Consider the following 22,208-nt stretch of genomic DNA (forward strand, 5'->3'; position numbering starts at 1 on the left):
CATCACCTGTTTAAGAATAATTTTCTCCAACTTTTCTCCAGCACACCTTTATTAAGTAAGAATCAGATGGCTGTGACTACATGGCTTATTTCTCAGTCCTCTCTTCTATTCCATTGACACATAATGTATGCGTTTCTACAAAATCCTGTCTTTTGTTATCCAGACTCTGTCTAATTTTGAAATTAGGTGATGTGGTACTGGGAGCATTTGTGGTTTTGAGCAGGATTCCTATAGCTATTCAATAGAGTCTTAACAATAAAAGAAAGACATTCATTATTGATCTCTAGCCTCTATATCAGTGGTTCTCAACCTTCCTCAAGCTGCAGCCCTTTAATAGAGTCCTTGTGTTGTGGTGACCCCTAACTATAACATAACAAAGGGGCTGCAATCCACAAATTGCAAAATGCTGCTCTACACACATGCACACACATGAGCTCACTCTCCCCAATGTATAAGCGGACTCTCTCCATAACAAGTACATCACACACACACACAGACACACACACACACAGACACACACACACACAGACACACACACAGATATACACACACACACAGAAACACACACACAGACACACACACACAGATGCACACACACACACACCCACACATACACGTAAAGTCTTAAAATATCTGGTATAATTCAACAGTGCATCTGTCCCATCTTATCCTTATTGGAGAATATGGACACTTTTTTTTTTTGCTACAGCTTCAATATCATTGCTTCTTAAATGCATATATTTGGAACAAGGTTTTAGTGTGCCTCTCTGGCTATCCTGGGACTTGCTCTGTAGACTAGGCTGATATAAAACTCACAGAGATCTCTGGGCTTCTGCCTTCCAAATGCTGAGATTAAGGTATGTGTGTCACCAAGATCAATAACATTGTTTTTTACATTTCATTTAGGTGTTTTTATACCCTGCAAATGGTTATGAGTCATGAAGTGGGTGCTGAGACTTGAACTTGGTTGCTGTGGAGGAGCAGCTGGTCCTCTTAACCACTGAGCTATCGCTCCAGCCCCTTACATGATTTTTGGTCAAAGGAATAAGATATGAATTATATTTCTCTCTCTGAGTGGAAACATGACAATCTGAATTATTCAAGGCCTATAATATAGATACATAGCATTTTGGCTCCTCCCATAAAATTAATTCAGATGGGCTTGTCAATCACATGGACAGAAAACAAACCTCACAAACTATAACCTTGAAACAAAAGTCATCTAAAGACCTTAAAAGGATACAAGAGATAACTATCCCTTTGATGAACTGATGTACTTATACATTCCAGGAGCCCCTCCCTTGATGCAGCTGCTTACAGATTGTCCTGGTTAGATTTATTTTTTCTTTTTGGTCACCTTGGCAAAAACCAGGATCCACAGGAAAGAAGAAACTTCTGTTGAAAAATTCTCTCCTTAAATGTGCCTATACAGAAATGTGTGCAGGAATTTTCTTGATTAAGGACTAATGCAGGAGGGCCCAGCCCACTGTGGGTGAGGCCACCTAGATAGGGGTTATTGTGTGGTATAAGGAAGCAAGCCATGAGCAAGAAGCCAATAAGCTTTCTTTTTCTTCCCAGCCTCTGCTTCTGGCCCTGCCTCCAGGTTCCTGCCTTGATTACTGCTCAGTCCGTGTTCCATGGATGATGAAGGACAAGCTTTAAAATGAAATAAACCTCTCCCTTCCCACCTAGCTTTGGTCCTTGTGTTTATCATAGCAACAGAAATCCTGACAAAAATTCACCTTCACTAAGTCTGACATCTTCACAAGTTCTAACTCAAAAACTGTAATTTTTATCATCCTGACCCCCACACACACATACACACCACGCCTTATAACTACTGATGAGATTCCTAAATCTGTTGGCCATAATATTGGGAGCATTCCCACTCTCTCTAAAGACACCACCCCCCCCCACACACACACACACCAATGCATCTGATTTTGCAAGCTTCCATATTGAAGCTGCCTGCTTTCGCGGTCTCTAACTTGGAAGACATGCCCCCCCCAGCCACCAGTCACCACCCACCACTACCTACCCATCACCCACCCACCCCCTCATCTCCCATGCCCCTGAATATTATTCTGCAGGTATCCATGCTGAACCTGCTTGCTTTCTTTATATCTAACCCTGAAAGCATGGGTTTCTTTCCTCTTTTGCCCATTTCTCTCCTGGCAGTTGAGGAAGATCTATGGTGCCTGCCATGTTGATACTGTCCTCTCAAACCCCATAAAATGGGCCTTCAGCCTCCTCTTGAGTTTGTTAAGTTTTTATATCTATGAGATGAAGAGCTCTCAGAAAGGCAGCCTGAATTTCCCAGGAATGATCATAAAGAAATGAAGACACAAGGGGGCAGCAAATGGTTGTTGTTGTTGTTGCTGTTGTTTTGTTTGTTTTGTTTTGTTGACATGGTTGTGATAAAGAGTGGACAGGCATGACGTCAGCTTAGAGCAGAAGATAAAGGAATGAGTGGGATTTAAACGGGAATTTAGAAAGGATTGTATCAAATTTAGTAAATAGTTTTCTCCTCTGTGTCCCTGTGTTTGCCAGGATGAGGTGGGTCCTTTACCCGAGGTATACTAAGGGAACTAACTTCTCAATGATAGCCGCTTCTCTAATGCCAGCACACCTCAGCAGTGAGGGGACAGAGACACAACTCCATGCTGCTGACCTTGGCAACTTGATAAGTTCCCTGGAAATTGTAGGAACCTTGACTAAGGACAAACCAGGATTCACAGCTTCAATAATAAAAAGAATTTTGGGATTATACGGTTTATAAAGAAGAGTTGGAGACTTTTATTAAACATATTTTATTATGGACTTAATCATGAGACACACTCAGAAGAAAGAAAGATACACAGGAGAGTACAAATGGGGGTTTCTAAAAGAGAGCAAAATGTACCTAGGTGTGGAACAGTCTCCCCAAGGGAGAGGAACAACTGGTTGTGTGAGCATTAGCCATATGGTCAAGTTTGGTGGCTCTTGGGTGTTTGCTTCTCCAGAGAAGATGCTGTTTCTGCAGAGAATAATTGACTGAGTAAAACTGCAGTTGTGTGGAGACTTTGGGATTCTGCCGACCCTGATGCTAATTCCCTTACCCGAAGCTAGCTTTAGTGTCTTGAATTCTGAGCCATGCCTTGCCCACTTCTATTACTGAAACCATAACAGTCCCATTCACAACAACAGTCTCTGCATAGGGAATGGGGTCAGCCCTCCTGCTTACAGAGGAAGTGAGACTTGGCCAGCCAGTTCTGTGTCAACTTAATACAAGCTAGAGTTATATGAAAGTTGGGAAACTCAGTTGAGAAAATGCCTCCATAACATCAGACTGTAAGGTACTTTCTCAATGTCTGATATGGGAGGGCCCAGACCACTGTGGGTGGGGTCATCCCAGAGCTGGTGGTCCTGGGAGCCAAAAGGAAGCAGGCTGAGCAAGCCTTGAGGAGTAAGTCAGTAAGCAGCACCCTTCTGTGGCCTCTGTAGCAGCTCCTTCCTCCAGGTTCCTGCCCTGTTGAGTTCCTGTCCTGGCTTCCTTCAGTGATACTATGAGGTGAAATCCCTTTCCTCCCCAGATTGCTCTCCTTGTGGTTTCAGCAAGGCAGTGGCAACCCTGACCTAAACAGTTTAGGTCAGTACAGCCTTTGCTGTTACCTCAGACTTTGTGTGCTTCCAGAATCCATGTTCTTATCCACACAGACTTCTGCGATAAAATTAACCACTGTGTATAAAACTTTCCACTCAAAGATAAGGAATATGGGAAGAGGCAGACAGCACAAAATGGCTAAAACCAGGAACTAGCAGACCTGGACTGTCCTCAGGAAAGCTGGGTCTTGATTCCCCTGGTAAACAGAAAGAAGCCTGAAGCCAGGAGGAATCAGAAAGGGCCTAGGAAACTCTTTCAGGAGCTTTGTAAGCTGACAGGATTCTTGTGTGTGGGTTCAGCTGCCCTTCCTTCACATTCCTTTCCATTTTCCTGAACCCATACCACTCTGCCCTGGAAGGATTTCAGTGCTAATCATGCTCTCTGAGACTGCATGGACTCACTGGGCTGCGTCCAAGGGCACCACAGGAAGAATTTACAATTTATCACACACTGCTTTGTTCCTCTCTAAGAAAAAAGAAAGAACAGTGTGATATAGGGTAAAGGAAAGGTCTTAAGAGGTAATGACTGGTTTTCTGTGCAGGCTTTTCCTTAAACTGCCTTTTACAGAACAGCAGGGTCCCCACACTTCCCATGGGCTCCTTAGAACATTTCTTTCTTTTCATTCTTCAGTTGGAGTTGAGGGAGGGTTGGGATGGCTCTGCCTCCACCTTCACTGTCCCTTCAGGGAGCCCAGCAGGAGGCTCTGCTCTCCAGAGTCACCAGAAATGGCATGCATCACCAACACTGAGCCAGGAGATGGAGACAGGAATTCAGTGTGCTAGCTAGCTGGTGGCCCTAGAGTAAGTCTCCTGTCAAAAGCCTTAAGTGTGTGCTCTGCAACAGGACAAGCTTGGGAGCCACTTGATAAAGCAGAGAAACCTACTGGAGGAAGGAACCATGTCACCAGTGCTTCATGGATCCCTTTCCTCCACAACGGAAAGACACTGGCGAGAAACATAACTTTCTTCTATGAAAGGCATTTTTTTAAAGGTTAACTAAAAGAAAAATTAGACCAGCCTGCCTAGTGGAAATAAAATGCAAATCACATTTGTGATTTCAAGTTTTCTAATAGTCATATATTTTAAAAATAATAGGTCAAAAGAAATGAGTGAAATTTGAGGAATACATCATGGTACTAGTCAATACATTATCATTTAACATATAATCAGTATAAAGATGTTACCAATGATGTCATTAACACTGATGTATTTCATATTAAGCTCTGTATTCTGGTATGCATTTTACATATGTTGGTACAAAACAAAGCTCTTGCTTCCAAGGGGATAAGAGTCAAATAAATGTGACCAGAAACGTGGATTCAACTTGCTGGATAGATGATGAGAGATAGAGATAGAGATAGAGATAGAGATAGAGAGAGAGAGAGAGAGAGAGAGAGAGAGAGAGAGAGAGAGAGAGAGAGTAGCCAGAGGCATCTAGAAGAGTCCAAGGTAGAAAAAGAAAGCTGTAAACTGAACGTGGCCAACAGACTGGACAGGGCCAGACTCTCTGCAGGAGCACAGAGAACAGAGAAAACAGGGAGAATAGCAGGGTTGGAAGGAATTTGACTGGCTGGGGGCAGGGAGCCTGTGAACTCAGGAGGCTTGGATGCTGGCATGGACTCTGAAATGTGCACTAGTACTGGGTACCTGTAACATTGAAGAAGCCTGGAGCTCCCACATGGTAATGAGAACCACAGGTACCAATGTGTGCCTTCTGCTGGGTAAGGGAACAGAAGCTGTTTCACAAGTTCCAGAGGAATGCAGTCTCTTACCTAACTGCCACAGGCTGAGCTCATTGGACTGCCCCTTGGGATTCGGGGAACTGGAGTTTCCTTCAGACCTGACACTAGGGGAGTAGTTCCATGATCTTTTATAATGATAAAACAAAGGACAGTCTTGAATCAATTTACTAAGTGAATTAATAGGGAAATTAGGATAAATTGGCTAATATCCCAGAAGGGAAATCTCTGGTACGGGTTTCAGATGCTGTCAGATGACATTTGCACCTTTAGGGTTGTTGTGATCTAAGTTAGAACATCTCAAACATTTTACCTAATAGTCACAAGTATGAGGGCCCATGGCTTGCCAAAGAATGATACCCGGACTCAAATAGTATGAAAAGACATTGAGTGTTTTATTCTGCAGAAGTCCAGCATGTTGGAGTCCCCCATTAGCAAGTCAGAGACCACCAATGATCTTGCAGGCCTGATTTAAAGTACATTAGGGAATTCTGGGGTAGGTGACTGTACCGGCTGGTTTGCCTGTCAACTTGACACAAGCTGAAGTTATCACAGAGAAAGGAGAATCAGTTGAGGAAATGTCTCCATGAGACTAATATGCAGGGCAGTGATCTCAACTAGTGATCAAGGGGGAGGATCCAGCCCATTGTGGGTGGTGCTGTCCCTGGGCTGGAGTTCCTGGGTTCTATAAGAGAGCAAGCTGAGCAAGCCAGGGGAAGCAAGGCAGTAAGTACCATCCCTCCATGACCTCTGCACCAGCTCCTGTTTCCTGACCTGCTTGAGTACCGGTCCTGGTTTCCTTTGGTGATGAACAGCAATGTGGAAGTGTAAGCTGAATAAACCCTTTCCTCCCCAGCTTGCTTTTTGGTCGTGGTGTTTGTGCAGGAGTAGGAACCTGACTAAGAGAGTGACCTCTATGTTAATGTGTCAGGTCCATCTCATCTGTATGAGAGTGTCAGGGCTGGAAACTTCTCAGGGAGGTCTGGAAACTGATGCTGACCCACTGTCCTTGCCTCAGGCTAACTTCTGAGGCCTGGACTTGTTTGGAATTGCCCAGTTTGTGGAAACAGATATTTAGGCCTAGTCTCCTTAACTGCCAAGTTGAAGCCTGTCATGGAATCAGCCTATCTTTCTCAACAGTGATATCAGGGAACATATAGGTATTGATAACAAATAGCTATGAAGGGATCTAAATATAGGACAAGATCTAGAACATTTCATCTCTTTACAATTTCCAAGTTCTAATCAGACTGTGATCTTTAACACAGATATGGCTTCTGCTGAGAACTGCAGTTCACATAGAAGACACCAAGGGTTCTACAGTGGCCCCTGTGGTGCTGAGACAGAGCAGAGAAAGATGCCGATTAAGGTCCTTGCAGGTGTGCAAGTCTAGAGACTGACCTTCCTCCCATCCACTCTTTGGGGCTTTTAATTGAGTTTGAAGAAACAAATCAACAATTGGCAGAAATAAAGGAACAGAATTACTAATGTGCAAGTAGACAGCTGTCACGCTGAGCATGAAACTCAGAGATGAGCCCTGACGATTGTGGCTTAAGGATTCTTTATGAGGAGGACAGAAGTGAGGCCACACCAATTTCAGAGGAGAAGTCAATGATGTATAGGGGACATGGGCCAGGCACATAGAAGTGACAGCATCTGGGAACACAGTCTGCCTGGGATCTATGGGCGTGAGCTCTCCTCTTGTCTCCTGCTTGTTACCCTTCAGGGAGTTCATCCTTAGGACCTTTACACAGATAAAGGAGCTTCAGGAATGATTCTTAGCTTTTATTTCAGGTTCAAAGGAGGACTGCAAGCCAGGGCTCCTGAAGCCGGCTTGTTAATTAAAAAAGGAAAAAAAAAAACAAAAAAACAAAAAAAAAAAAACAAAAAAAAAAAAAACAAAACCACCAGGCTTCACTTTGAAGTATTTGTGTTTTCTGAGTCCCAACACATTGCTTTACTCAGCTCTTAACAATAAGATCCAGAGTTTCTAGAAGCATGACGTGTAATTCCACATTTCTTCAGCTTTCTCTCAAGTAAATAGCAAACACCTTGAGAAAAGTGTCCTCTGTTAACCCAAGTCCTTAAGTCAACGTCTGGGCCCTGGGAGCTCTAACAAGTTTGGATCAATGACCACCAAATGTGTGTGTGTCTGTGCATGTGTGTGTGTGTGTGTGTGTGTGTGTGTGTGTGTGTGTGTCTGTGTGTGTGTGGTGTGTGTGTGTGTGTCTGTGCGTGTGTGTTTGTGTGTGTGTGTGTGTTGTGTGTGTGTGTACATATACAACTAGCCACATTAGGAGCAAACCAAATAATGAGACCCACTGACTCATCCAGCCAAGTCCATCTTCAGGCTCCTGCACAGGATTAGGCTTGAATACAAAGTGGTCAGGATGTGGTCCATCCCACCCATTGTTGATCCTGGCACTGTCTCAGTGGCACTCTCTCCTTTTGAAATCTCTTTCCAGGGAACAAGTTCCTTACTTTTCTTCTTCTTCTTTTTTCCCCAAGGAGACTCCTTGGAAAAATGCAATTCCTTGGAACCTCTATTCCCAGGGACAAAAGGCATCAGGATGTCTTTCCTTAGAACATCTGATGCTACCAGGGTGGTGATAATTTGCAGCCTGATTTGAATTATTCCCATGTTTGAAAGCAGTGTTTAGAATTTAGTGGGTGATTTATCTGTCTGTAGGGTTTATATAAATACTAATTACTAATCTTTCATATTATTTGTTTTTCTTTTAATTTTTCTAAGACAAGACCTGGAGTATCCATGACTGACCTTGAACTCCTGATCTTTCTACTTCTACTTCTGCCCAACTTCTGCGTGCTTGCAAGTATTATAATGTGCTTTTAGTATTACATGGCATGCATGTGGCACCAGGCCTGGCTAGTCTGCTAGTTTTTATGTTATTCTATTTTAAATGTCTTATTTTTGAAGTGATCTCCATACATTTGTATCCAACCATCTATACAACTCCAGGCAAAGTTGCACCCCATATAGAGAAGCCTATATATATATAGATATATATATATATATCTCCAAGAAAGACTTGCTCTGCTTTTCCTTCCTTCCATAGCCCAGGCTGACCTTGAACTCCCTATCTAAGCCTCTCATGTGCTGGGATTGTAGGTGGATGCCATCACTCCCAGTCTTGATAGTTTTACCTTGAAAAGCTCTTGTAAGTTTTTGAACCCTAAATGTCTGTTTTTGTCTCACACCAGCCTTCTTGGGTTGGTTTAGAACACACTATCCAACCCAGGACCCCTTAGCTTTAGTAAAAACAGCAGCATAAGAAATGTAATTCTCACCTTCCCTTCTTCCCTTCACAAACTATAACATCTAGGAAAATTTTCCTAGATTTCCCATTTTCCTTCCCCATAGCAGATAATATGACCCTCATTTAAGAGGCGACTTTCCTGTACTCAGGTGAAAAGAGCACTCTACTCTTTTAATCTTAATCTCTTCCTTGTACTAAAAAGCCATAGATTATGTAATTTATGAACAACAGATTAGGTAATTTAGCTCACAACTCTAAAGGTTGACCTCCAATGCTATTTCTCCATGACAGCCCACTCTTCCTTAAGACTGAGCACGAAACTGCACAAGTCGGGACTGGAGAGTTGGCTAAGTGGTTAAGAATGCTTGGTACAATTACAGAGGATGCAGGTCTATAGGTTGATGGTATTTTGCAGGTGAAGGCAGGCAAGAAAAAACAAGGCCTGTCATTGGACAAGAAGGAAGGGAAGTGGGAACTCTCTTTAGAAGTGAAGGAGAAGCAGGAAAGAAGGTGTCAGAGGGAGGGAAAGGACTTGGGAGAACATGGCACAGATGTTAAGATTCTTTTCTGTGCATAGATACAGGTTATAGTGAATATTTCCAAGGGATGGGTATGTACAGGACTTTGTGATGTCTAGATGGGCAAATTATGTTATCAATTGGATCAGAGGTTATTATGTGATGTGTTCTTTCATGTGGTGACTTAATTGAGTTCAAGAGAAGGTGTGATGGCAGGAAGCACCATGCCTGGCTCGGAATTGGGATGTGTGTGCCTGGTGTGGAAACAACCTGCCTTGGGGACTTGATGGGTAGATAGATTGCTGCCGGTCTCAGAGAGTAGCCATCAGCAGTGTGAGATGGGAGGGAGCTTAGCAGGTGAGATATTTGCTGACTGAGATGAAAATATCCCACAGATGCCATGTGTGTTGATACTAGTGGGGAATAAAAAAAACATTTTTATTTTTTATAATAACACAGGTTTGTTACCCAGCACTCACATGGTGACTTCCAAACACCTTAACTCCAGTTTCAGGGACACAATACCCTCTGAAGACACTCTTCTTCAGAGAGCCCCACCACGACCACTCTTCAAGGCTTGCTCAAATCTCCTATCTAAGGGGGACCAGCATAATCCTGCTCTCCCAAATCTACTTCCTTCTCTATATTCCCAGTGTTATCCAGTCTACTTCCCTCCACATGTCCCTGAACACTCCTCTCTCATATACCACACCCCTTCCCTCACTTAGAGGATAGCACATGATATGAACCTGATAAATATTTATTGACTGCATGAATTTCTGCTATGAAAAATGATGTATACGGTCAAAGCTTCTAAAATAGTTTAAAATATTTATTTTCTTCTCACACCTTCCATAAAAAAACTTATGGGCAATTTTATTCAATTTCGTGGCATCATTACAGCAAAGTGCAATTTGATTCTTTGCAAATTTATGACGTCACTGTTTACTGAGGCACCTTGTCTTTTTTGACAAGGTGCCCTGATCTCTATGGTTTTCTCCTGTATGTTTAAGAAACTTTATTTAGGGCATTAGCCTGAGGGCAACAGAAAAGTGACAGAAATGTTCTTTGTCCTCATTGTTGAGTGCTGCAGCCACCCGGCAATGTGTGGTGACCAAATACTCAAATACTCCAATGTAGCACGTGCAAGTGAGAAGGCAAATTTTTTATATTATTTCACTGTGACAGGTTTGCATTTAAATGGCCGCATGGCTAATGGCTTATGTATGGGAGAGAGCAGCTCCATCCTTAAATACTGTATATAAGCTGTTTTCTTACCAAACTGGTCGACAATCTCCTTCTTAGTTACGTGCAAGGAGACCAATTAAATCACCTCATATCTTGAATATGGGAAGGGTTTGCAGAAGAAATGACTGGTTAAGAATAAAATTTTCAGCAAACATAAAGTTTTTAATTAAACTAAGATGGTCAGTCCTCTGGAGCAAGGCGGGGCAGATCCCCAACTCTTCCTCTCTTCACTGCCAACCACAGCAAGGACAATAAATAATACCCATGCTCCTCTGCAAGCATGGTCATCATCAGTCTCATGGGCACAGCCCCCAAAATTGTCATCACCCTATTTCCCAGATGCAGAAACTGAGGTTCCAAGAGCACTACTTCCCAACTGCAGACCCAAGACGCTAAAAGTTTATGTGGTCCCAGGGACAGGCCGCATGTGCCATATCACTTCCCTTCCCACAAAAGATCCCAGATATTCTTAAAATAGGTGAAAGATCATTTAAGAGCATCTCTTGCCAGCACTGCTTCTTGTACACATCAATGCTGTACACACACAAAAGACTAGGTGGATTCAAATCACAAAGCAAAGCAGAATTCCACGTCATTCATTAAATTATTGAGCTTCTTAATAAAAGGAAGTGTGAGCAGGGGCATTGGAGACTCTAATTGTGCAGCAAAAACACTTCCACCCACATGCCACCCCCTCATTATGGTTCTGTGAAGGGGGCACAGATGATATCCATAGCCTTCATTTCACTCAGCTCTTGCTAAAACTGTGAACATACTAAGTCATCACTGTAGTTCATAGCAACAAGGAATCCAGCCCACCCCATCGGGCTCTCCTCTGCCAGTGGGGGAGCCCAGCACTTCCTAATTCCACATTAATGAAGAGCAGAGTCCGTCCTCGTTTCTATCTTGCATTTCATTTCCACAATAATTTGAAAAGCATGCGGAATGGGGCCCATGTGAGGAAATGTAAACAGTGCTCTGTTACCACAGTTCTGAAAGATGTGTTCTTCCAACAATGTAGGTGACTACTGTACCCAAGCCTCAGGGCCATGTCCTTGACCTGGTTACTCCCTGAACTAACACATGCATAAGAAATCCTTTTTCAAAGGTGACTCCCTGAGTGTTCTCTAAACCTGCACACGTGCTACTGGAGAAATGGCCAGAGGAAACTTACCAATACCTACGACCTTTAAGTTGTCCTTCGAGTGTATATGTGTTGTTCCCTAGTCTAGACATTCAGACTCTGTCCTACACTTTCCTACATGACAGTGGCTACTCTCCATCTTCCTCACTCTCTTTCCCTATCTGTGCCTTCAGCCATTGGCGTGTTTTTCAGAGAAAACAGAAATGGTCAGAAAAGAAGCTTTGGAAACTCCCTCGGGCAAGTGTCCCAAGGATCCTGTGTCCCCATCTGTGAACGGTGCTGCCTTTATCTGAAGCCATTTCTTTCTCTTCTGTTAAACTCCCAGCCCATGAATGCCAGTGTTAGTCTTGTGTTTGTCAGACTTGCTGGTGGGACAAACTATCTGTTAGAAATTACATAAGGGAGGGACATCTTTTGCTTTTGTTTCCTTGCTTGTGGTTTCAGTCCAGGTCAGCTGGTTCCTGTGGAGAGAAAGCTAGGTTGGGAGGAAAGCTTCAGTAGAGGAACAGCCAATTAACATGGGGGCCAGGAACCAGAGTGTAATCTTGACCTATCTCCCAACATCCTTTATTTCACTTGGAACCCACAGCCTGTTGAGTGCCACCCACATGCATGGTGAGCTAATCCTCTCTGAGACAGCATCCCAGCTACTCAGAGGCATCTTCACTAATCTCCTAGGTGCTTAATACAATCAGTTCCGCAAGCAAGAACAGTCATCACAATTCCCATTTTAAACATTATGTGCTACCTATCTTCTTATACAAACAAACACCTTTGTCAACCCCACTGCCACAGCTAATACCCCACCTTCTCCAATCTTTTAGAGCAGAACTCCCTGGAAGATCCCTTTCTGTGTCCTATCCCCCTTTTGCATTCTCAGTTGACTCACTGTGTAACCAACTGCTTTTGTTCAAATTAGCAGTGACTGCTACATCCCTAAATCCAGTGGCTGTTAGTCATGAATCTGTTTTCATACTGGCCGCTCCATTGTTTTGTATCTGCTCTCCATTTGGTCTTCAGGAACCCTGCTCTGCTGAGGACTCCGAAGTCTCCCCACTGTTCTCCCCTGGAGTGAGGAACCACACAGACCCTTGTTCCTCATCTCCTCTCTTCTCCCTTCCCATGCATTTTCATGGCTCTAGCTGCCTGCTGGCATGCTGACCTGTGTGATCCAAAGGCACTGTCCCCAGACGCATAGCCAGTTGTTCATTTCCCCTGGGAACTCCAGTGTCTGGTAGATCTCTCAAAACTTAGCTTGTCCCAAACTAGCCAGAGCCATTCCTGAACCTTGATGGACCCAGTCTTCTACTTCTGAGTCCATGGCAAGTCCAGCCTCCTGTTTACCAGGTCAAAGTCTTACCTGACTCCCCACTCCTTCTTCCTCTCATGTCCCAGGCAGTGTACCACGGTCCACAGTGTGTGTGATCCAAGTGTCCTGAGCCTCCGTCCACTTTTCACCCTCTCTGCTCTTGCTCAGCCCCACCAGGTCCTCATAGCTGACCTCAGCTGTGATGGCTTCCTGAGTAGTCTCCCTGCTCCTTGCGTTGCTCCATAGTAGTGGATTACAACAGCCAAAGTAGCTCCTGTAAAATGTCAGTGAGATTGTGTTCCTTGTTTGTCATTTGCCTTAGTGTAAAAGCTGGAGTCTTGGGTGATGGGGAGATGGCTCAGCAGTTAAGAGCGTTTGTGACTCTTCCAGGTGACCCAGGTTTGATTCTTAGCACTAAGGTCAGGTGGCTCTCAACTGTCTGTAACTCCAACTGCAGGTGATTGGATGCCTCTACCTTCCAGGAACCTGCACTAACAGGCATGGATCCACATAGACATGCAGACATAACCAGAAATGAAATAAATGTTCAAAAAGATCCAAGCCCCATTATCTTCCCCCGGCCCCCAAACCTCCCACCCAATCCGCAGGCTTGCTCTACTGCACTGAGCTCCTTCATGTCTTCTGCACTGAGGGTCTCTAGAAGGCTCTAATGCATGGCAAGTGCGTAGGCCCGATTGATAAACACAGCCCACAGGTCACAGGGCAGTCCTCTCTATGAAGAATTACCAGATCTGAAAGTTCAGAGTCAGGCAGAGACTCCATATAAACTGAGGCATAGACAAGAACTCCAGGCTAAGTTGGAGCCTTGTGGCAGTTGACTCGATGGCTATTCCTGCTTCTGATGTCATAGTGAAAGTATTCACTGCTGGAGGAAACACCTTTGTCACAGAGCTGGCCATGCAACCCACTCCTATTGGAGACACTGGGAAGGATCTAGCTGCAGGCATTTTTTCAACAGCTCAGCCCACGTCAGCACACAGGAACAGAATAAAAAGGGGATTAGGCTTGCTGTCCTTGCTCCCCCTTACTCTGATGAGACCCCAGCCTATGGGATGATGCAGCTCACACTCAGGTGGACCGTCCTGTGTCAGCAAATCCTCTGAAAATGCCCTCACAGACCGAGCGGTGGGTGTAGCAGAAACAAAAGATTGCAGGTGTTTTACATGGAGATAAACTTCTAAGAGCTAATACCCTACTTTTACTCAGCTCTCTAGGATCTCAACCTTCAAACCACATAAATTCAGCAGCAAAATAGTACATTCTGAGGTTGAACTTTCTCCTCTGCAGGAAGAAGAGAGGAACCTGGCAGCTGGTTTGGTCCAAGCATGGTGGCTTTCCCTGTGCTCTGCTGGAGGCATAAACTCCTTGAACTAAAAATAGCCAAGAAAACAACTATAATTGCTTCCTTGCTTCCTACTAAGGATTGAACAAAAGTGCTCAGGCCCTCCTGGGCGATCATAAAGAAGTTTTAAAATTTCAAATTACACTAAATAGGTAAGTAAATGGGCAAAGCTTCAATTTCTGCCAGGTTCGTTTTTCTAGGATAACAATATTCTCTGGGGGCTGGAGAGATGGTTGAGAGCACTGGCTGCTCTTCCAGAGGTCCTGAGTTCAACTCTCAGCAAGCACTTGGTGGCTCAGGACCATCTGTCTGTGAGGGGATCTGGTGCCCTCTTCTGGCATCCCCGTGTACATGCAGCAGAGCACTCATTAACTAAACAGGCAAACAAATAAAATTTTAAACAATCTGAGGTTATTCTGTTCCTTAAAACCAGAAGACCTTTGCTAACTCATGAAATTCTGTGTGAGAAAAACACAGGCTCTGTTGCCAGGGACTTTTATACAAATACCACTCCCAGGAAGGAAATTTGAGAGTGGCTCTCCCCAGGAGAGAGTGAGGTGGGCAGAAAACACCATAACATCTATTTAAAAGAAAGTCTATTGTAAGAAGTGCTGATATATTTTCAAACACTTTAATTTGGTCCTTAAAATAATTATATAAAGTATACAAACCACATGCTATACTCTTTTTCAAGCTCTCTGTGTATATGTGTGTGTACATGTTTGTGTGTATGTGTGTACATGTGTGTCTGTGTGTCTGTGTGTCTGTGTGTGCTTACGCTCAAACATGTGCACCTGTGCATACATGTGCACTGGTTCAAGTGCTCCTGTTTGAGCATATATCACATATATGCAGGTGCCCACACAGGACAGAAGATGGTACTGGGTCTTCTGGAAATGGAATGGTTTTGAGCCATCTGATTTGTGTGCTAGGAACTGAACTCAGGTCCTCTGTAAAATCAGCAAGTACTCTCAACTCCGGAGGCAGCGCCCCACATCCCTGCTTCCATTTGTAAAGATTTTTTTTTTTTGAAAACCTGGTCTTCCAGCACAACATCAGAAATATTCCAATACTGCTCTTCCCAGAATTCTATTCACCTTCAACCAAGCAGCAAGGCTTAGCACATGGCTCACCCAACCACAGAGCTCAAAGTTGTTTCCAGAGGTCCCCATGCTACAGCAGCTTGGCTCTTTCCACTTGGAATCTGGGCACTGAAGCATATTCTCCAGCCCAATCAACAAAGGCACGTACTCAGAACAAGAGAGCGACTGACAAAATACTTGAGTGACCCTAAGTGCTTGGAGATATCTGATGGTCAGAGAGGGCGGCAAAGGGAAACATAATGCTGGTTAACAATAAAAGTTCTCCTGCTTTAGAACCGATGGTTTCCAGAAACTTTGCTTCAACTGAGCCTGTTTCTTCATCCATCACAGGGTTACCCTGTAGGGTTAGGTGCTTCAGACATCATGGTGGCACATGGTGCATTTCAATATAGAAAGCCTCATAAGTCACTTCTAGGAGACGCCAGAGAAGAAAGCAAGGAAGTACAGCCCTCTCTTGCTTCTCACAGAGGCAGAACAGGCAGCCTCTGTCCTTCACTGTGCTACGGGTGTTGGGGCCCTGCTTCCAGGTAGGAGATAAACTCAGAGAGACTCCATAATTTATGGCTTTAAGTATGAAAAGAGATGCAAGTGAATTCAAATTAAGTAATTGTATCAATTATTTTAAATGTTGGTTTGGTTTTCATTATATTTAGGAACCTTCGAAATCCTCTCACTTAATACTTATCTCAAAAACAAGACTCCTAAAATGATTTAGTAGGTGAAGGCCAGTGTTGGCCACAGGCATATGACAACTTGAGTTTAATTCCCTAAGATCCACACGGTAGGAGACCAGAGCTGATTCTAACAAGTTATCTTCTGTCCTCCTTGTGCCTATGTGCTCCCTTCCCCCACACAAAATAGCTACATTAAAATGAAATAAGAAAAAAAAACACCTCAAAAATAACTTCCCAGAATTCACACATGCACGTGAGCACACACCCAGACACACACATACCCAACCTGCTGATCTCACTTAGTGCTTTTTATATATACATTTGTCCAGGGCTGACTTGACTGAGCACTGGATAAAAGCAAGACATTTCCTCTCGCCTCCCCTCCCCTTCTCGTGTTCAGATAATTACTCTGGACTCTGAAGAACCCTACCACTCACTCACAAGTGGTGAGCTCTAGACTTTATTCCTGCTGTGAGGGAAACAGTGAGATTCCAACATGAATGGCAAAGAGGAAATCTCTCAGAATCCTCTTCACAGACAGCCATGGCTAACAACTTCTTGACTTTGGATCTCTAAAACTCAGGCAACCCTTTATTAGCACACATGCCGTGGGTGTCTTAGAGTCCACTGAGCAACTCAACCAGGGAACATCTTCTGCTAGTTGCTGTTCAGCCATGATGGCGGGCCTACTTTGCTTTGTAGTGCTATGTTAAACACCATGTAAACTCTGGGAGGAGGGATTTATTTGACCCACAGGTCTGATCATTGTGGGAAGCCAAGCAGGCACTCAGGCAGGAGCAGAGGTGGGGACTGTGGAGGAGTGCTGCTTGCTGGCTTCTCTCCAGGATCACATTCAGCTGCCTACCTTATACCTCCCAGAACCACACGCCCAGGTACTTCACTGCCCAGAGCGGACAGGGGCCTCCCACACCAGTCAACAATCAAGACAATCTACCGAGACATTCCTATGAAAGACCCCCTCCCAGAAAGGGAATTGTACAAGCCCAAGGCCCTCAACTATAGAAGTAAAAAGTAAGTTTTTAGATATGTGGGACAAACTGACCCATCATTTAGACGAAACAGACCAGAAAAGAAAACAAAATGCAGAAACCAGACTAAATTATGGGCACTGCTCCATGGGCCACCTGGTAGGAAAAAGAAACAGTCCCTGACCCCCCGGAAGCCCTGACCACCATGTACTTTTTGCTAACTCACTGTTATGATTATAGCCAAAATAGGTATCATACACGTATGCCTCATTTACTCCACCAATCACATCCCTGTAACCGTGCATCTGCTTCTGTAAGCCTGCTTCTGCTCTCCAATACACTATAAAAACCCGTCCCTGGTTCTGCTAGGCGCGCCAGTCTTCCAAATTGACTGGGACACCCACAGATACCTGTGCTTCCTGATCAATAAAAATCCTCTTGCAGATTGCAGCCTGTGGACTCGGACTGGTCATTGGGGCTTGAGGATCTCCCTCCTGAGGGAAGATTCTCTCTGAGAGTCTTACACCTACAGGCCAGGAAGATGGAAACATTTCCTCAACCGATGTTCCTGCTTCCAGACGACTCTAGTTTGTATCAAGTTGGCAAAAATAGCACAGGGAGTTTAGATGGCCAGCCATGGGGGCAGGGTGTGGGACAGAGAAGAGCTATTCTCTGCCTTGGAAATAGTGGGTCCAAATACTTGGCAGATTACTTGACAGGCAACAACACAAAAGGCCACGTTTTCTTAGCATATCTCACTGGTGGGGCTAGTGAGATGGCTCAGGAAGTAAAGGCACTTGTCATCATCACTGACAGCCGGAGTTCCATTCCCAGATTCTGTATGGCAGAAGGTGAGAATGACTTCTTCAACATTCTTGTAACATCTACATTGTGTGCTCTGGCACATGCATGTGCAAACAAATGTGTGCCTGTGTGCTCACTACACCCCCACACACATATAAAAATCAACAATAATAAAATTCAGCCCAACCCTCCCAAAGGAAAGCTCATCCTAACAGGAGTCTTAGAACTCAGAGTTTTCAAAGGTAAATTGGAGAGAGCCTCATTTCTGGAAAGGGAGCTCAACAAATACACATGACTTACAGGTTTCTAACTCATCTTCTCTCCTCAAGTTTAAACAGAAATTTCCAGGCCCTGGCTCAGTTCTTCTTGCGATCAAGATAATATACTAGCAAGAATCAGAGCCATGGGGCTAACATCATTCCTTTTCCAAATAAGTAATACAGTAATAACTAACTTTCTACAGAAGCAAATAATACAGTAAGAATTGAAGCAAAAACATTTTACACTAAATTATACACGAAATCTTTAAAAATTAAAACAAACTTTTCAAGGAGATCTCACACTTGTGGTAGTATAATGAACCACATTACTGAACCATAAACTCTGGGGCTCACTAGCAACACCATGGCCACCAGCCCTGTGGCTGCCCAGTACTTGCAATGTGGCTACTTCAGAGTGAGCTATGCTGGAAGAATAAATATGTCTCATATTCCAAGTATTTAGCACAACAGAAGAAATAAATACCGAAATAGTTTTATGGCTCCATGTTGAACTAATGTTTAGGATCAATTGGTTTAAGTAAATGACATTACTGAATTCAATTCCACTTGCTGCTTCTTGCTGTTTTAATGGTGATTCAAACATTGAAGAAGAAAGTCTCTTAGCAGCGGTCCACAGAACTTTCTCAAACTGAGCAGAACTTTGGAGTAGAAGGTAAAAGATTACAGAAAACACCTGTTGAGATGTTGTAGCACAGAATGTTCTTGGGAACATCAGGCTACTTGGGGATAGATTATCCGATGAAACGAATAGCAACCATGGGATTTGGGTTTGTGCGTGCATGCGTGCATGCATGCCTGTGTGCGTGCGTGTGTATGTTTGGTACTTAAGAAATTGAGGAGTCGCCTTGTTTTCTCCTGCTAAATACTATCAGCCCCTGGCTAAACCTTAGCCTTCTGTGGAACTGAGTTTGTGAGGTAAGGGACCCAAAGCACAAAAGTCTCTTCTGAGGTTAGTGTCATATTGCGATCTCTTCCAGTTCCAAGTAAGATCAGCAGCCAGACTGTGTTCCAGACAACAACCCCAAAGTGGAATTGGGTTACAGGAAACCATGCTCGTTTCTTTCTTTGCTTTATGCCTTTGTGGAGCTGACTTCCACACACTGAGCAGCCACTACCAGGGACATTGCTTGCTCGAGGGAGAGCAAGGAAAGCACATGCTATATCTGTATTCTCATCGCTCAGGAATGACACACACTTCACTGGTCTAAACAAACCAGACCATGCTGGCCATGATTATATGACACAAGTGTGATGCTCTCATGGGGAGATGATCTTCCACAGACCCATCAAGCTCCACAAACTCATGGGTCTTATACGGCTTCTGGTGGCCAAGCCATGGTAGCCCCCTCAGTGAAATATGTGAGAGCTTTTGAACATGGTCCACTGGAACCCTTGTCTTGATCAGAGTTATCTCATTCCACCGACTCTGTTGCCCTAGCTTTAAATCTCCAGTGTAGAGACTGGATCTCAGACTCTCTTTTGTAGAAAGCCATGGACTCCTTATGCAGCCGTGTTTACTGTTGTGTATTCAGGGTTCTCCTGGCTGCCTGTTCTACAGTGATCCTCAGTCTGTTCAGAGAGCCATCTAAGCAACAGCTTGTGAGGTTCCAAGGGTGGTCAAGTCAACAGGCTGCTGACGTCTGAGCTACTATTTCCCCTGATTCTCTGTGCAGTAATGTTGAGTACTTATCGAATAAGTGTCACACTTGAATAGAAGCTTTGAACGAGTCTAGCCTGGTGCCATAAGCCCATAACCCTACACACGAGGATCCCAGGTTCAAGGCCTGCATAGGCTGTGTAGTGAGTTCAAAGGGCAACTTAGCGGTGATAAATATTAGTCCTCTTGGTAGGTAGATAGTGAGGAAAAGAGAGCCCTGGGTGGATTTATTCTCACAGGCATGTCCTAAAATGGCCAGAAATGGTGTCCACTTCTTGATTTCTTCCTCACCGAGATTCACAAGTGCGTGCTCTTTCTACAAGGACTCTGAGGGCAGGTGTGTCCTAGGCATGGGTTTTATGTCACAGGCTGTATACCAACCAGCCCTTCCACATCCAAACAAGTCAGGAGGACCTACAGGGCACTCTTGTCTCTTCCCAAGTCTTCACACCAGTGGGGAAAAAGCCTCCCTCAGGAAAGATGCCTTCTCGATTTGCATCTGTCCTCTGCTGAGGAGTCTGATCTCTTGCTTACTTCTATCTTAATTAAACTCAGGCTGTACAAACCTTCTTTATTGCCGTTAAAAGAGGGCTGGCTCCAGCATGAGATCACTTTGCTTGCACGTCCCAGTCCCTAGATTCAATCTGTACTCATCCCACTCAATGCCAAGGAATCCAGTAACAGGTGACAAGAAATAGCACACTGGCAGCCGGCTGCGAAGCGCGGGGTGGGCACAGGAGGACATGCAGGGCTGCTCAGCCGTCCACCTGACAGGCGACCATGTCGGACATCAGGGACAGGTTCAGGAGCTTCCCCGCCATCACGCACTACTGGTTTGCTGCCACAGTCGCGGTCCCCTTGATCGGCAAGCTCGCTATTATCAGCCCGGCCTACTTCTTCCTCTGGCCCGAAGCCTTCCTCTATCGCTTCCAGATATGGAGGCCGTTCACTGCCGCCTTTTATTTCCCCGTGGGGCCTGGAACTGGATTTCTTTATTTGGTCAATTTAAATTTCTTATATAAGTATTCTACACGGCTTGAGGCAGGAGCTTTTGACAGGAGGCCAGCAGACTATTTATTCATGCTTCTCTTCAACTGGATTTGCATTACTATTACTGGCTTAGCCATGGATATGCAGTTGCTGATGATTCCTCAAATCATGTCAGTACTTTACATCTGGGCCCAACTGAACAGAGACCTGATTCTATCATTTTGGTTTGGAACACGAATTAAGCCTGTTACTTACCTTGGGTTGTCCTCGGATTCAACTATATCATTGGAGGCTCGGTCATCAATGAGCTCATTGGAAACCTTGTCGGACATCTTCATTTCTTCCTGATGTTCAGATACCCAATGGATTTGAGAGGAAGGAATTTCCTGTCCACACCTCAGTTTTTGTACCACTGGCTACCCAGCAGGAGAGGAGGGGTGTCGGGGTTTGGTGTGCGCCCTGCAAGCATGAGGCGAGCTGCTGATCAGAATGGCGGAGGCAGGAGACACAACTGGGGCCAGGGCTTCCGACTTGGAGAGCGGTGAGAAGCAGCCCTGGCCTGCTCACCAGCCATGCTAAGCAGATGACAGTCTCCTCCCAGTGCTGGGCACGCTTAATGGCCGAGCTCTTGCTGCCGCTCGTGGACCTGACCCACGCTGAATGTAGTCTTTTGGTACAAGACACATTTTTAAATCCCGAAGGAAAATACAAGTGTTCCTCAAGTTTCATGATTCTCATTCAAGTCCTTTCTGCTGTGAAGAACAAATGTCAGCTGTGCAGAGTTCAGAACTGACTCATGTTGTGGTGCCTTCTCCTCTCCCCTTCCATATGCATAATGAAGTGGGCAAGCGGGGCTGATGAGCCAAATCCTGTCAGAGGGCCCTCTCCTCTCTCACGTCCCCGGAGCTGCAGCTAGCATTGTCCACAGAAGGATTTTGCCTTTGACAAACTTACTGACTTGCCAAAGCTTGGTCACAAAGAGCTGGCTCACACATGGTCCTTGGCCATCACTGCAGGACTGTGACGGTAGGGAGAAGACTGGAGCAGCAGAGGAAGAACTTTCTCCGCTGTGGGGCCTCATCAGCCTGTCAGCAGTGCCGCCATTGCTGCCTTTCACGTATTTATACACAAAGGACCTCTGAGTCAGTGAGGACCCGGACTGGGAGTAACGAGGGTTAGGACTTGTTGCTCCGCCCTCCTATCCCTCTGAGCTGAGCGATCAAAACCATAGTGGAGTTGCTCCTGACACAGGGGATGAGTTTAAACGTGGTCCCTTGTGTTTCTTCATGGGGTGAACTGGCCTTGTGTGCCCAGAGCAGCTGTACTGTGCTGTGCTGTGTTAGGAGGTTCCTGATCACATGGCCAGACAGACACACGTCCCTGGAGGCACTGATTCCATTTGGTCCTCATTGCGGATGTGTGTTCACTCAGTTGGTGGAGGAGAGAGGTTCAGACTCTAAATTTTTAAT

General features: G+C 44.7%; 2 pseudogenes; one reads left to right on the plus strand and one right to left on the minus strand.

The window, feature by feature from the left end:
- Positions 1-22,208, minus strand: part of LOC134480311 (partner of Y14 and mago-like) — a 30,653-nt pseudogene that overhangs the window by 4,761 nt on the left and 3,684 nt on the right.
- Derl1-ps3 (derlin 1, pseudogene 3) lies at positions 20,515-21,465 on the plus strand (annotated as a pseudogene).

The sequence above is a fragment of the Rattus norvegicus genome, chromosome 9 (assembly GCF_036323735.1).
Source record: "Rattus norvegicus strain BN/NHsdMcwi chromosome 9, GRCr8, whole genome shotgun sequence".
NCBI classification, from domain to species: Eukaryota; Metazoa; Chordata; class Mammalia; order Rodentia; family Muridae; genus Rattus; species Rattus norvegicus.